Source organism: Felis catus, chromosome C2 (genome assembly GCF_018350175.1).
Source record: "Felis catus isolate Fca126 chromosome C2, F.catus_Fca126_mat1.0, whole genome shotgun sequence".
Taxonomy (NCBI): domain Eukaryota; kingdom Metazoa; phylum Chordata; class Mammalia; order Carnivora; family Felidae; genus Felis; species Felis catus.
This window is the reverse complement of record NC_058376.1, coordinates 62913836-62929303: the sequence shown is the minus strand read 5'-3', so window position 1 is coordinate 62929303 and position 15468 is coordinate 62913836. Positions and strand designations below refer to the sequence as shown.

General features: G+C 37.0%; 1 long non-coding RNA gene across 1 annotated transcript in view; it reads right to left on the bottom strand.

Annotated features, from left to right (window-relative positions):
* Positions 1 to 14152, bottom strand: part of LOC109503458 — a 35612-nt gene extending 21460 nt beyond the window's left edge. The window contains exon 1 of the long non-coding RNA XR_002162434.3: positions 14095 to 14152. This is a non-coding gene — a long non-coding RNA (uncharacterized LOC109503458). The remainder of the gene's footprint in view (positions 1 to 14094) is intronic.
* Positions 14153 to 15468: the final 1316 nt, after the last annotated feature.

Here is a 15468-nt window from a genome sequence, read left to right as displayed (position 1 = left end):
CTTTGAAAAATAAATAAAGATTAAACAAATATTTAAATAAACATTTTAAAAAAATGAATGGCATAGCCTTATTCCTTACCCCTCATTGTCTTCCTAGCAAATTCACTTTCCCTGCTGACTTGTGTTCTTTCTCTCTGATGGCATCATTTTTTTCCCGTTCATTTTTCTCTTCTCTCTTCTAGCATCCTTCTCCAGATACTGTATCAGTATGCTACACTGACTCTTCTCAAATTTTATTCCTTTCATCTTCTTCCATTCACACCCCCTCCCCCAAACTCTGTCCAGACTCGTAACTGGGTGTGCAATAACACTGCAGTTAAGTCTGCAGCTCTGGTGTCTGCATTCTTGCTGCCGGTTCACTGCATGCTAAAAGAGAGTCACTATTCTTAATGTGGCCTTCGGTGTGGCCTAGATTTGTAACTCTGGTCTTTGCTGCTGAGGCTTCACCTCCACGATCTCACCTGTGTGTGAGCCTGTCCCTCATGTCTGTTCTGTGTTACCTGGATTCTAGACTTTTGCTGCATAGTTCTCTCTACCAGAAATGCCTTCCCCCTTCCTTTCACTTGCTGAAACTATATCCCTCTTTCAAGAATGAGCTTATATCCTACCTCACTTCTGATAACTGCTCTGAATGCCATGCCAAGAAAGAAATCCCATGCGTACCTCATCAAGCCTCGTATACAAAATAAGTAATACAATAAAATGTAATTAAAAAAAAAAGGTAGCATTTGCCATACCACACAAATGGTACATTTTGTCCTTTGAACCTAACTCTCACTTATTTTCCTAGGTTTTATGTTGTTTTAGGTCAGAGGCGATGACTCATTCATCTTTATATTCTATCAAACATTTAAACATTGAGCGTTCTGTAAATCTGAAATAACTGTTTCCGTTTGTAATTTGAGCATATGTTTTTAAGAGAAAAATGCACTTACAGAGAAAATGCCTGTGCTCTAATGTTTCTTTTCTATAAATCAAGAGTTTCAGGTAAACACCTTGCTAAAAGAAAAAAATACACTAGCATCTTATAGAAATACGGGTTTTAAAGAGTGCTCTAATACAATTCTTTAGGGTGATTGCTTCAGAGAACAGGTTAAAATCAAATGTAGTTTGATTGATATATACTGATTACTTATATGGAAATAGCTACTTTTTAAAATAACAATTGGAATTTTCTTGATTGGTTTTCAACTTGCATTCTCAGACTTATTAAGAGTAGTCAGGTAGACTTAGCAAATCCTTTCTTTATAAACACCACCCAGCCCATATCCAAACACATATTTTGAAATATTGGATAACAAATTGATGAAATCCTTCCATATTACTTATCCCACCAGAACTGGGGTCTCCTTCATATACTTGAATAGAAGCGTGGTGAGATACTTGTCATTCAATAAGTATTTACTGAGCAACCAATACATGTCTGGCACTAGGGAAATGGTGGTTAGCAAAAGAGACAAGGTGCTTGTCCCCATGTTAAGCCTTATAACAGGAGTATGCCTTTCTATTTTGTTATCTGTCAGAAATATCAACTTAGGAATCTGAATTGTTGTTTAAGAAAAAAAAAAAATGATGAATGTAAGCTTGTTAGAACATTTCCCTCCTCTGCCTACTTTCTTTTAGCTTAAAAAATGACCAAGACCATGTAATGAAGTTTTATTTTCACTTTTGCTTCACAGCAGGAAAAAAATAACTGGGGAAACAAAAAGCTTATTATCAATGTTACCAGAGGACATTGCTGTGTGTCTTCTGGTTGAGTACATGTAATTCAATTTTTCTTCTTCCTTCTTCGAATCATATAACACCCCAATAATGCATATCCTAGATAGGTGAAGAAACTAAGCAGAAAGCTTTATAAAAATTGAAATTTAGATTTGAGAGGGGCTTTGAGAGCATGTAGTCAAACCATATCATTTTTCCATAAAGGAAAAGAAAACCCAGGGGGGAAAAAAAAGGACTTTCTCAAGGGTTTGCAGTGAATTGGGAGCAAATACCATACCAGAAAAAGTCTTCAGATAACCAGTTCAATTCATTTTCTTATAAAAACTACATTGTTCCTGAAAGAAAGCTATTTTTTAATTTATTCATTCCATGTAAGCATTGTTTTTCTAATGTGTCTAGCATTCCTTTGAAGCCATTGTAGATTAAGTAACAAAAATCCAGTCCATGCTATTAAGAACCTCTCAGCCTGCAGAGGGAAACTAGTGTAATAAGGCAGTTTGATAAATGTTATAATGGCAGATTGCATAGGTTTATTTGGGCACCATATACATAGAACAGCTTTGGATAGAGCTTGGGGGATGGCTAGAGAAGGCTCTGAGAAAGAAGTGAAACCCACACCAAGTCTCAGAAAAGGTGGATAAATTATAATTATTTACTTGAGAATAAAGCCATAGGATGATATTCTAGGCAGAGAGAACAGATATATGAACGCTTAGAGGATAAGATCACCTGACAAAGTGCAGAGTGCATAGGGTGATGGGCATAGGAAAGGAGAAAATACAAAAGATAAGTGGGGACTATATCACCAAGGGTCTTACATAAGTTGTTTTCTGTTTGTTTTTCTTAATGATGATAAAAAGTTTTTCGAACTTTTAAAAATATTTCTTTGAGAGAGAGAGAGAGAGAGAGAGAGAGAGAGAACATGAGCAAGGGGGAACAGAGGATCCAAAGCAGCAGGCTCTGTTTTGACAGCCGATAGCCCTATGCAGGCCTTGAACTCATGAACTGCAAGATCGTGACCTGAGCTGAAGTTGATGCTCAATCAGCTGAGCCACCCAGGCACCCTTAATTTTTTTTTCAGTAGGGAGTGGTGGGTGTTAAATGATTCCATCTTTGTTTTCAAGAGATTATTACTGAGGCAGTGTAGAAGACAGAGTTTGTTGCGAATCCAGGCAGAGACCAGATAGGACATTGTTTTAGTAATTCAAATAAGTGATGGTAAACACTCAATTCATATTTCACCTTTATTACTCATGTTGGCTCAAAGAAAATATGGACATCAGGCATGCTATCCACAACTATTTAAAGCCACAGATCCTTAGTCTATGAATGAGTTTCAGAAACGCACAAGCCCCTGGCACAAGCCCCATATTTGGTGCATATGGATATATACATTTTACTGAGAAGATAAATATAGCATATTCTCAGATATAGCGTGAGACCCCCCCCCCCACCCACCCTGCCATTTTTAACAACTACTATACTAGGAGCTTGAAAGACTTGAGGTAGTTTCTTTTATGCCTAACGCGCCACTTAGGGATACCAAGTCTTCCTGGATAATTAGGTCAGGGGTTTTCATGGAAGAGAAATGGTTTTTTGAGGCATGTATCTTTTGGTTGAAATCGATGTAGTTGATTTGTGACTGCAGAAGCAATGGTAATTACCATGAGTCTCCCAGCAGAATTTGTACAACAATTTATAAAATTTTACAGATAGAATTTTTGGTGGTGGTGAGGAAGCATTGAAAAATGCACATTTGGTTAGCATCCCTTGGTGTTATTAGGAGTAGCTGGAATTTCTGAGTTACAATAGCAGCAGGGTCCAGTTTATCTTAACTCTTAATTTAGATTATTGGACTATGTTCTACACTACTATATATTTTTTTTACTTGTCAGGAACCAGATTTTTTTTGTTTTGTTTTAGAAAATAGTAAAGAAAGTCAACAGCTTCACAACAGTATGATGACTTAATCTGAAATATGTAATATTGCTGCATAAATGGTTTGTGATAGGAATGTTTTATGTCAACATCTAGATTGCCTGATCCTTAATCAGGAAAAAAAAAGTGAACTGAATATTTCTTTGGTATTGTACTAAGTGTTGCATATTGGATGCTATAGACATTTAGGAAAAGATGTCAAGTGAGCAATACAAAACACAGATTGGAGCACGAATACTATCTGTCAGATACAATGTGTTTATTGATTGATTACTCCCTATACTATAGATCATCAATCATTGGTGATAAATGACTATAAAAATACCTCGTTTTCATATTTTGGAGAAATAATACATTTTAATGCTGAGACTTTACCTTTGTTTTAATTTTTGCTTAAATAATAATTTATGGATATATGCACATTTATATTTATATACACATATCACACACATATAATATGACAAAGTAAAAATTTATAATGAATAACAAACCTAATGATTGGGATATTGCCCAAATTTGCATCTATCAATATGCTCCTTTACAATTTCATCCTCTTTTTTTCCCTCAGAAGTAGATAACCATTATTCTAAATTTTGTATTTACTTTTTGATTAAATGGGTATGCACATACCAGGTATATGTAAAATGGCAATATACATGCATACATACATAACATGTATACATATATATGCTGAAATAAAAAGTTATTTTTTACTTGTCCTTATGCTTTATTAAATAATATTAAATATATGTTATTTTATAGGACTTTCTCTTTTCACTCAGCATTATATTTGTTCATTTCTTATCAGTGTATAACTTTCCATAGAGCAAATAGTCTACAATTTCCTTATCCCCCCTCTTTTTTTTTTTTTTTTTGGTCACTGGACATTAAAATTCTAATGTCTCCAATATAAATGTTATAAAAATGTCTTAATTCTATTTTTGCAGATAATTCATTATTCTCATTTCATCTAAAATGGCAGTGTCTAGACTCTCAGTCTAGTCTCTATAGGTATAGATATTGACACTGTTTATCTCAGGACTTATTCTAAGTTTTGACCTATTAATATCCTTCCTGGCAATATTTCTGTCATTAGCTGATTTTTCTGTCATTCACTTATTTCCCATATTTTCACAATAAAGACAGGCTGGCGATCCTACGCCCTTAGTGTACATAGGGCAGCCTTTCTAGAGAATGATGTATTAAATCAAAGGCCAAAGCATCTTTCTTTCAAGAGATGTGTTTGTGGTCTAGAAAAAGTATCTTTACTGGTTGGGCCAGTGATAGTCCTTTGTCAGCAGTATGGAAATATCTTATTATCTATAAATCTGCAGAGCAGAGGAAGGGGCTTCACCTCCTTTTTTTTGTCTCATTTGCTTGGAGATTGTAGATTGGATGTGAAAGAAAAGTGCTCTTCAGTATATTGGATGTGAAAAAAAAAGGTCATTTTTTTAGAGTGTTTGGAAAAACTTTTTATTCTGAGCTTATATAATATTTTTGATCATCACTAACAGTAGATGTTCAGCATCATAATTATTACCACCCTTATCAGAATTATCTGTAAACATGAGATTTAGATAGTTTTTCTATTCCTGAACCGATCCTTAATATTCAACTTTAAATAGGATTTTAGACATGAAGAAACACTCAAAAGTTGAATCTTCAATGATACCACAACTCTTGCGTTGTGAAATTTTATTTATAAAAATATTAAATATTTTGAACACCTTGGACCTCTGATTAATTCAAGGAGACGATATTATCAAACATAAAAATGTAAAAAACTTTAACAATGACCCAGTCCTCTGCCACACTGTAAACGTTACAAGCAATAGCATGACTTTGTTCTTTTTGAATAAATGGATGGTAACCACAAGTTAAAAATTGATCAAAGCTGAAAAAAAAAGTATTTGTCCGTTCATTAATATACTCTGTAAGCAGAGATTATTACATTATGATTACATTTTCTGGGTACTGAAATTTTGTTTCCTGACATATCAGGACATGATTTTATACACACACACACACACACACACACATGCACGCACTCACTGTATGCTATTGTGCTTAAACCAAGGAAAAGTATGGTCCACTGGTGCCTATTCTAAATAGAATCTAATAATACTACTGAAAGAGACCCTGACAGAGTGCTGGAAAAGCGTTCAGGGGATAGACTGAACTCAAAGATAAATATTATGAAAAGCTCAGAAAATTTTTCTGCATTGTAGCTGTTAAATATTTTATAACATGTATTATTTTTTTCTTTTCAGTGCTGTATCTTTTGATAACATGATAAAACCAAAGTTCTGAAATGACACACATCCCAGACACTTAACATTTCCAGTATGTTTATTTTGTTTGTTCATACGACATTGAATACTGGAGGTATCAGTATGGGCTTTCACGGGCAAAAAAAGCACTGTTCCAAGCAGTGTTCTCTGTAAGTGTAAGGGACTACAAGTAAGCTAGTTCCTTGCTGAGTTACAGATACAGACCACACCCAAGTAGAGTTGTCTCACAAAGGGAAATTTGTTTGTAGCCAATAGGGAGATCTCGGAGAATAACTTCCAGAGCCATGACTCCCCACCTGGGGGTTTCTTTTATTTAGGGTTAGGATGAATATTCAGAAAGGGGAGCTCTGTCCATTCCTGTAGAGGTGGGCATAAGGCCATGCATGTGTACTTAGGAAACATACTTAAGCATGCATGGTGTGTTATGTTGATGAAGCATGTGTTCCTCCCTGGGCAGAGAATTTAACATTATAATGAGGTAGTGGTAACTGTAGGAGGACACTCTGTGGCCCATCTGCACAGGTGTGAGTTGGTGCTAGAACTCAAACTGGTCTAGGTCCCCAGGAGCTCTTCCTATTGTTTCCCTCTAAAAGATAGGGTTAACGTTCCTGTGATCCAGAAGGAGGGTTGATGGGGGGTCTTGTTGGGGACAGTTTTAAGCTCCTTAACCCTATGGATCACAGTTTCAAACCTGCAAAAACAACTCCAGAGCGTGTGTTAGGGCAATCTTTACTTTTGAAACAGCACTGGGAGTTTTAGCATTGATTTATTGTCTCTGATATGATTAGGCAATTTCCTGACCTGGGAAAGACTGTTAGTTTTTGCGTTCCCTTTGTTCCCTTAAAATCCTTAACTACTGAGGTTTTTGCATTTCTTTGTTGTAACTCCTGCTAGGAAGTTCTGCAAGACGAGTGCTGGGGCAAATCTGGCATAGATTAGGGTAAATGGTCTTGGGCTAAAATGACTTCTGTGTCAGGAAAGCTGTCTCAACTTTTTTTCCTGGGGACCCCTCACTCTTCCTACTTACAAAAGGAAAATACCAACTAGCAAATGGGACAACTTTCCTTGTCTGCCTTCCCATTACCTAATCTAAATGTACCTTCACCTACAATTACATTATTTCTGTCCTCTCTGGTTACTACTAAGTTAGCATCCTTCCCCTCACCAAGGGTGAGTCTCTCCAAATTTTCTGAATGTTTCCCACTTCCCTGGAACACAATTCTATCAGTTATTCCACAAACACACTCATACACACACACACACACACACACACACACACACACACACTCCTAAACCTCTTTTTTATTTTATTTTTTTATGTTTATTTATTTAGAGACCTAGTGAGAAAGAGAGTACACGAGTGAGTGGGTAGGGACAGAAAGAGGAGAGAGAGAAGCCCAAGTAGGTCCACCCTCAGCACAGAGGAGCCCACAGGGGCCTGGATCTCACCACCTTGAGATCATGACCTGAGCAGAAATCAAGAATCTGATCTTTACAGACTGAGCCACCCAGACGCCCCCTAAATCTTTTTTTAACCATACTTTACTTTTATTCTCTTTTTATTAATTCTTGTCATTAACACTTAAACTCTAACAAGGCAAATAAACAAAAAGCCTTGATACTATAACACTACGCCCTCAGTCCCATCCCTTCACAAAAAAGCCCATGTGGTCCCCCACTCTCTCACTCCCTATCCTTTATTGTCAATATGTTTTTATACCATTTTAAAGTCAAATTTTGAGTGATTTTCTCCCTTCTCTCATCTGTCCCTCTCCAACCTGGCTTAAACCCACCACCATTCCACTGGCATGTTTCTTGCTAAAGGCACCAGTGACCAACATGTTGCCAGATTCAATACTTTTCAAACCTCATTTTGTTTTACCTCCAAGCAGTTTTCAGCAGTTTCATGGATTAGATTCCCTTGGATTCCATGACACTGGATTCTCATGATTTTATTCCCACATTTCTGTCTGTTCCTTGGTTTCCTTTGCTGGCTCCTTGTCTTCTCCTAATGTCTACATGTTTGAGCACCTCAGACCTCAATTTAGGAGTTTCTTTCCTATTTTCAGGACATCTTACCAACATGCCTGGTTTTATGGATCACATGTAAGCCAAGACATTGCATTTTTTCCCTCAGCTTCCTTCTGGGCTCTAATTCGTATTTTCAGTTTTTATGGGACATGTCCACTTGGATACAGAGGCTTAGCTGTAATTTATAGGTAAAACCCCTTTAATATCTACCCCCATCACAAACCACATAAACTATAGGAGTTTCAGTGCTCAGAACTAGCTGGATGATTAAAATTTTCTACTGTAGACAGATGGCTAGATGCTCTGTGTAATTCTTAGAGTATTATATACTTTCAAACATTGACTTTGATAGGAAATAAAGGGAGAATGCTTTTCTCCTTGGTGCAACTCTACCATTTTCCTTCTTCCATTTCATATTACTTAACAATGAGGCTGAAGGAATTCTCATAGTTAATAAAACAATCAATAATGATGCCTCTCTTGTATATTCGTATTCTTTATTTTCTAATTAGCAGAGGCTCTCATCTAAGAGTTCTAATTAATTTTTATTAATCACTATTCATACAGATGCGTGAGAGACAGACAGACAAACAGACATAAAATACAAAAGATAATGAATGAGGTTTGGGAGGGAAAAACCCTGAGCAAGAAAGTAGCATAACAGTGAAAAGACCAATAGAATATCAATGTCAATCCCCAAATGGGTATGAGATGCCATTCTTTTTATTCTACTCTCTGTGCCCCAGGTTATTTATTTATTTTTTTTAAATTTTTTTTTTCCAACGTTTTATTTATTTTTGGGACAGAGAGAGACCGAGCATGAACGGGGGAGGGGCAGAGAGAGAGGGAGACACAGAATCGGAAACAGGCTCCAGGCTCCGAGCCATCAGCCCAGAGCCCGACGCAGGGCTCGAACTCACGGACCGCGAGATCGTGACCTGGCTGAAGTCGGACGCTCAACCGACTGCGCCACCCAGGCGCCCCTGTGCCCCAGGTTAGAACCATCTTTTCATGTAAATTGCTGCACCCTGCATTGTCACTACTAAACTTGGGATTTCACATGGCTCTTAGACTGGCTCCAGGTTCTCAGTTTTGCTATGTCAGCCATGTCCTTCATCTTGCCCATATCTTTGAATTATTCACAATTTTTCATGGCAGGTATTCTTGTGGGTGGGGGGTGGCGGCCCCTTCCTCGATTCTCTGGGTTCCAAATCTTATCCTTGTTAGGGTGAGAAGGAAGTGAAGAAGATACTTTGTGACTTCTGTACAGTGATAAAATGCCAGAAAATATAATAGTTTCCAGTCAAGCAAGGTTACCAGGTAGATACATCAGAAGAGACACATAGTCAATCTACAGAAGTACAGCTAGGTGAAGACTTAGATGGATATTAATAGTGACTGTGGGCTTGAATCCTTTTCCTCTTTATCGGGATCCATTTATAAAGCATGTCTGTGCTGAAATTCTAACTGTGACAGAAGATGTCTGACTCAATTGTTCTCTTTTAGTTATTACATGTGACTAAGAAAAAATAAGTATAAAAACTCAAAGAGCTGTAAGGAGAAAGATATTAGAGAGTGATTGGCAGAAAATCATTACAGCAGCAGATTCTTTCCCCTCCCCCTTCCTCCAGTGCCACCATTTTTAAACCAAACCCTAGTAACTTCTATACATTCAAATTATCTTGCAGCCCTGGGGGCTTGTGTTGGTTTGTTTCAGATTCTTGCTTTTAACATAATCATGCAGTTGTACCTGGGTTAAAAAATATTTTAAGGAAAGATGCTCTGTTCAGTTAAATTCAACAAATACGGATTGTGTGACTGCTGTATATTAGGCATTGTAATAAGTTCCAGGGATGCCTTAGAGATCAAAACTAATACCTTCCCTACCCTTATGAAGCTTGTGGTCCAATCTGCAAGACAGCATTTCACATGTAATTTCTAGAGAGATTTACGTTAGCAAGGGAGAAAATCCAACTCAAGTGAGATGAACTGTAAAATAAAAATGGCTCTGGGATTTATTAAATTAATAACTATTATATACTTTAACCTCTCCTGGAGAGTCATAATTCGTATTATCATGTTTGAAGCTCTAAGGAAAGAAACTGTCTTAGCCCATTTAGGGGGCTATGGCAAAACTATCATATACTGGATGGCTTAAACAGCAATCATTTATTTCTCATAGTTCTGGAAAATGGGAAGTCCAAATCAAGGTGCTGGCCAAGTTAGTGTTTGGTGAGGACTCATTTCTGGCTCATAAGGCTATCTTCTTGCTGGGGTCTTACGTGTTAAAAGGGCCAAGGGAGCCTCTGAGGTATCTTTTTTAAGGGCACTGACCCCATTCATGAGTGCCCCACCCTCATGATCTAATCACCTCCCAAAGACATCACCTCCTAACACCATCACATTGGAGGTTAGGATTTCAAAACATAAATTTGGGGGGACGCTAACACTGAGTCCATAGCACAAACATATTTGATTTGTTAAGGGCTTTTGCGGATAAAGGGTTATTTAGAATCTGTATCTTAATTTTTATTTACTTTTTATTGTTGTCTTGTTTTTACAATATGTTGATAAAGGGAGCATTTCTAAGGGCAGTTTATGTTATATCTTCAAGAAAGTTACTAGGAATGAAATGTGTTTCATACTTACATGCCGTGCTTTTGATTACTCCAAATATTACAGACTCCCAAGCCCCAGTGGCGACACACTAATCCAGAGATTTTTCATTTCTTTCTCATGGATTTAGTTGTATTTGGTGCTATTTGTTCAAGCCAGGTGTAAGAGAATGAACTGTGTTCTTTAGGTTCAAGTGAGTGTTAGCCTCACATATTTACTTCTCTATGTTGACACGTAATGGTCTTTGTCGTAGAATAAGATACTCCAAAAGGGAGACACATTAACAATAAAGTATATGGATTAACAGTGGAATATATGTTGAACTCTCATCATGAAAGGTAAAAAATGAGAAAGCAGCTCCATTATAGTGTATTCAAAATCTTGAGAGAAGGGAGTGGGGAACAATAGATGTGGACTAGAAAAATAAACATGTGTTCAATGGCAGGCTGTCTTGGATGGGAAGTATGTGTATTTTATACTTCACAAAAGGGAAGGTGGAGACCAAGATAGATGGCTAAAGATGATTTTAATAAACATCTATTGAGCAATTACAAGGAGCATTACTAGGGATGTCTCAGAGCAAGAACAGAGACAGAGGCAGGAAACAGACCTTTTCTCTTCTGTATGTTCCTGCAGAGAAGAAACCTGCAGTGTTACCTCATTCATTTTGACAGCCTGTGTTCCTAGCATATTGCCTTGTCAGAGAAGATACCCAATAGATATTTGTTCATTTGGGTAGACGTTAGCAGTATTAAGACAAAATCAACTCTGTTTTAGTTACTGTGAGTCACATGTTTCTAGTTAAATCCATTCACCTAGCTACAAGAGGAAGTCAGAGAATGAACATCAAATTAGCATTTATAAACTCAGAGAACCATGTTCTGCCACGCCAAAAAATGTTATATATTGATATATATTTCTTTTCCATTCTCACAAACCTAGACAAGCCTATTATTTTCTTTATTTTCTTAACGTCAAGAAACCAAGGTTCTAAGAAATTAATTTACCCAAGGTAATACAAATAGTATGTGTACAAACCATGCTTTCAATATAGTAAGTGTATAATTGTAATTGAACGTGGGTCAGTATAACATAAAAACTCAATCCTTAAATTTTACAATCTGGTTACGGAAATAAAAAAAAAACAACACTTAGACATCTATAGTGGCAAGCACAAAGAAGATAGAGAATAAATACTAAATTATTCATGAGAGATTGTTGCTTTCTAGACTTTCAGAGAAGAATGGTGTGTGTGCATGTTAATTAGACATTATCCTTGGTGCTCACTTCATTAGCCATAATCATACACCAGTCACAAGGAATTAGCTACTCAAAGCAGGTTAGAACTTACATCTGCAATTAACCACAGGTCCAGTAGAGGGAGCCTCCATCTCACAGTTAAGGCTTTTACCACAGAAGGTGAAAAATCTCTTTTCTGAGGGAATCCAGTGCGGTCCAGGGAAACAAATTATCTTTAAGTGTATTTGGGGGAAGAATTGCTCCTATTTTAAAGCAGTTCACCGACTAAATGCAAAGAGGAATGCATAACATTATTTGCTCATTACCTAAATTAAAGTTACTGAAATCCAATGGAGTGTTAGATGTTGCTTCTGATTCATTGTATTTTTCAAAGGCCAGAAATGGCCAGTGTGGTCCTGGACATTATTGAGGCTTTTTATTTCCTTATTTATTTATTTATTTATTTATTTATTTATTTATTTATTATTGAGGCTTATTTATTTCCTTGTGATATGCTCCCATTTTTCCTCTGATTTTATTTTTGTTTTCTCTCCATTTCTTTATCCCATTTTCTCTTTTCCATTTTCTTTTCCTTTCCAAGACATCTATTACTTCTTATTTTCTTTTTCCAACTGCTTCATGTTCTTTAAGGCATTCTGCCATTTCACATGCAAATTAACTTAGCTTTTTTACACCAGCTGTCAGTCTTCTGAAAGTATCCCCACTGTCCTGCATCAATTCCATATGATTTGAAATAGTGTGGGACACCTGGGTGGCTCTATCGGTTGAGTGTCCAACTTTTGAATTTTGGCTCAGGTCATGATCCCAGGGTCATGGGATCGAGCCAGTCATTGGGCTCTGCACTGAGTGTGGAGCCTGCTTGGGATTCTCTTTCTTTGTCTTTCTCTCTCCCTCTGCTCCTCTTTACCATGTGTGCATGAGCTCTCTCTCTCTCTCTCTCCCTCCCTCTCTCTCTCTCATAAAAAGCAAAGCAAAACAAAACAAAACAAAAAGAAATAGTATGAGGAAGGACACACCCAAATCCCACTTTTCATTCCAAAGAAGGTCATCTCTGAGAGCGCATAATGCCTTCTGAGCTTAGGTAGGAGACCGGATGCTGGTTGTGTCATTTGTCTTCCCTCTGATTGGGTAAAGTAGTGCTAGGATTTTATATATATGTAATAAATATGTAATAAATATGTATGTTTGTGTGGTTACATCCCTAATGTATGAAAATTTGATATATATGAAATATATATATATGAAATATATATATATTTCAAATATGAAATATTTCCTATATATATGAAATATCTCCTCTAGGACATATATATGAAATATATGTGAAATATATATGAAATATCTCCTCTAGGACAGGAAGAGAGGCTAAAACAATTAAGGGAAAAGATGAAAAGAATGTAGGTATCTGGTATTTAGTGAAACATTTCTGGTAGGGTTAAAGATAATATAAGAGTACTAACTCTCTTTGACTAGCTGTGCTCTTTGGTTAGGTCTCTTACATTCTCTAAACCTCAGTTTCCTTATCTATATAATGGGAATTAAATCTTCACCCACCTACCACCACAGGTTTTCCATGAGGATAAAATGGCCAATGCATATAAACATGCTCATTAAAGAACTTGGATATAACCAAGCCAAGAGTATGGTTTTGAAAGATTATGTGATCACGTGGCGAGGGCATAGGCCTTGAAATTGGGAGGTTTTCGTCCCTGCTGTAGCATTTTCTGAACATGTAACCTTTGGCAGAATTTAGAGGCAGATGCAAAGCTTCCAAACTCAAGTTCAGCTCCTGACCTGCGATGTGATCTTGGATAAGCCACATAAACTTTTAAGTTTCTATTTCTGTATCTGGAGAATGAGCATAAATAGTGCCTATTCTAAAGTTGACAAGATTGAATATGATGATCCGTGAGGAAAAGTGCTGCTGTCAGAAAGGCAGGCTGTTTGCCACCTCTTTTATTCTCCAGCATGGCAAAGTCTTTTCAGCCCTCCTGTAGGGATCTCAGTTACTTAACCCAGGCATACAGTCTGCTCCTTACTGTACTGAGAGCTCTTCAAAACCTCCTCTCTATTCCAGCCACTGTTCTAGTTGAACATTCTTTCGCTGATCTTCTACTGTACACAGTGTACCACTGCCCAAGCTCAGAACACAATCACCTGTCACAAATGGCTTTCCCGGTTCTAAATCACAGTGTATCCTGGAGAAGACGCAAACACTATTATACTCCTGACTTACCATGAAATCATTCTGGTCCTGCTGCCGGTGAGGCACCCTTACTTTATCTCTAATTGATGTTCTAGAACACTGACTCCAAAGAGTATTGCAGAACTTTCTTCTCAGTGTTCCAGTAAGCACCACTGTGAACTGATTTAGCTTCCTGCTTCACTGAAATGATGGGAGTGATCTGGTATGACTACCTCTTCTTCCTAAAAATCCTCTACCTTTGTTCCATGCATATATGTATATGTATATACATATACACATACTTTCTGTTCACAACCTAGTATCTCACCATTTGTTTTCTGTCTCTTTAATCCTGTGTCTTTTATTTTTCCATTGCTGAAATGTGGGCATTCCTAAAGACTTATTCCTAAGTGCTTCTATTCCCCTAGCTTTACTTAAATGTTTCAGTAAGTGCATCTATTTTTATACAGTTGACAATTGCTTTTGTTGAGATGACTTAAAGTCGGTATCTCCAGCTTTGTTCTCTCTTATGAGCTCCAGTTTTTTCTGTCCAGCTGCCCTCTGGACATTTCAAGATTATTCTATATTGGTTACAATATGGTTTTAGGAAAACAAGAAATGCATTACTCTGTTCTTAGAGAGTACATTATTTTTCCATTTTGCTGCTGTAACAAACTTAGCAGCTTAAAATTACACAAATTTATTACCTCATAGTTCTATAGGTAAGAAATTCAGCACAGCATGGCTGAGAGTATATTGCTCAGAGTAATATTGTACTGTAATCAATGTATGTGCTGGCCTGTGGTTCTCATCTGGGGCTTAGGAAATTCTTTCAAGTTCACTGTCTATGGAAAATTTATTTCCTTTTATGCTTTCCATGTGGTCTTCTTCATCTTTGAACTAGCAATGGTAGGTACAATCCTTCCCATGCTTCTAACCTCTGACTTCCTCTTCTTCATTTAAAAGTTTATGTGACTATATTGGGCCCAGTTAGATAATCCAGAATAATCACCGTATTTTAAGGTCTATTTTTTGGTAATATTAATTGTATTTTCAAAGTTCTTTTTGCCATGGAGGGAAACCTAGTCACAACCCAGGGATTAGAGTATGGATTCTTATTTGGGCCATAATTTTTCCTATGGAAAACATCAATGAAGACACGTTCTTCACCTTTTACATCGAAGACTGGAGTTGAAACAAATCTGAGGGATCATCTGGCTGACCCTTTATTTTCTAGGTAAGGAAAGTTGATAAATAGACCTGCCGAGGTTGCACAGTGTTTGCTGACAACACCAGTGCTGTTCCCACTACTTCCCAAGTGCAGCCCTTCCATCTGTTCCCACTAACTTAATCTCTTAGAAGCTTTACCATTTTTTTTATCCTGTCGAAATGATATTCAATCATAAGTTTTCGATTATAATAACT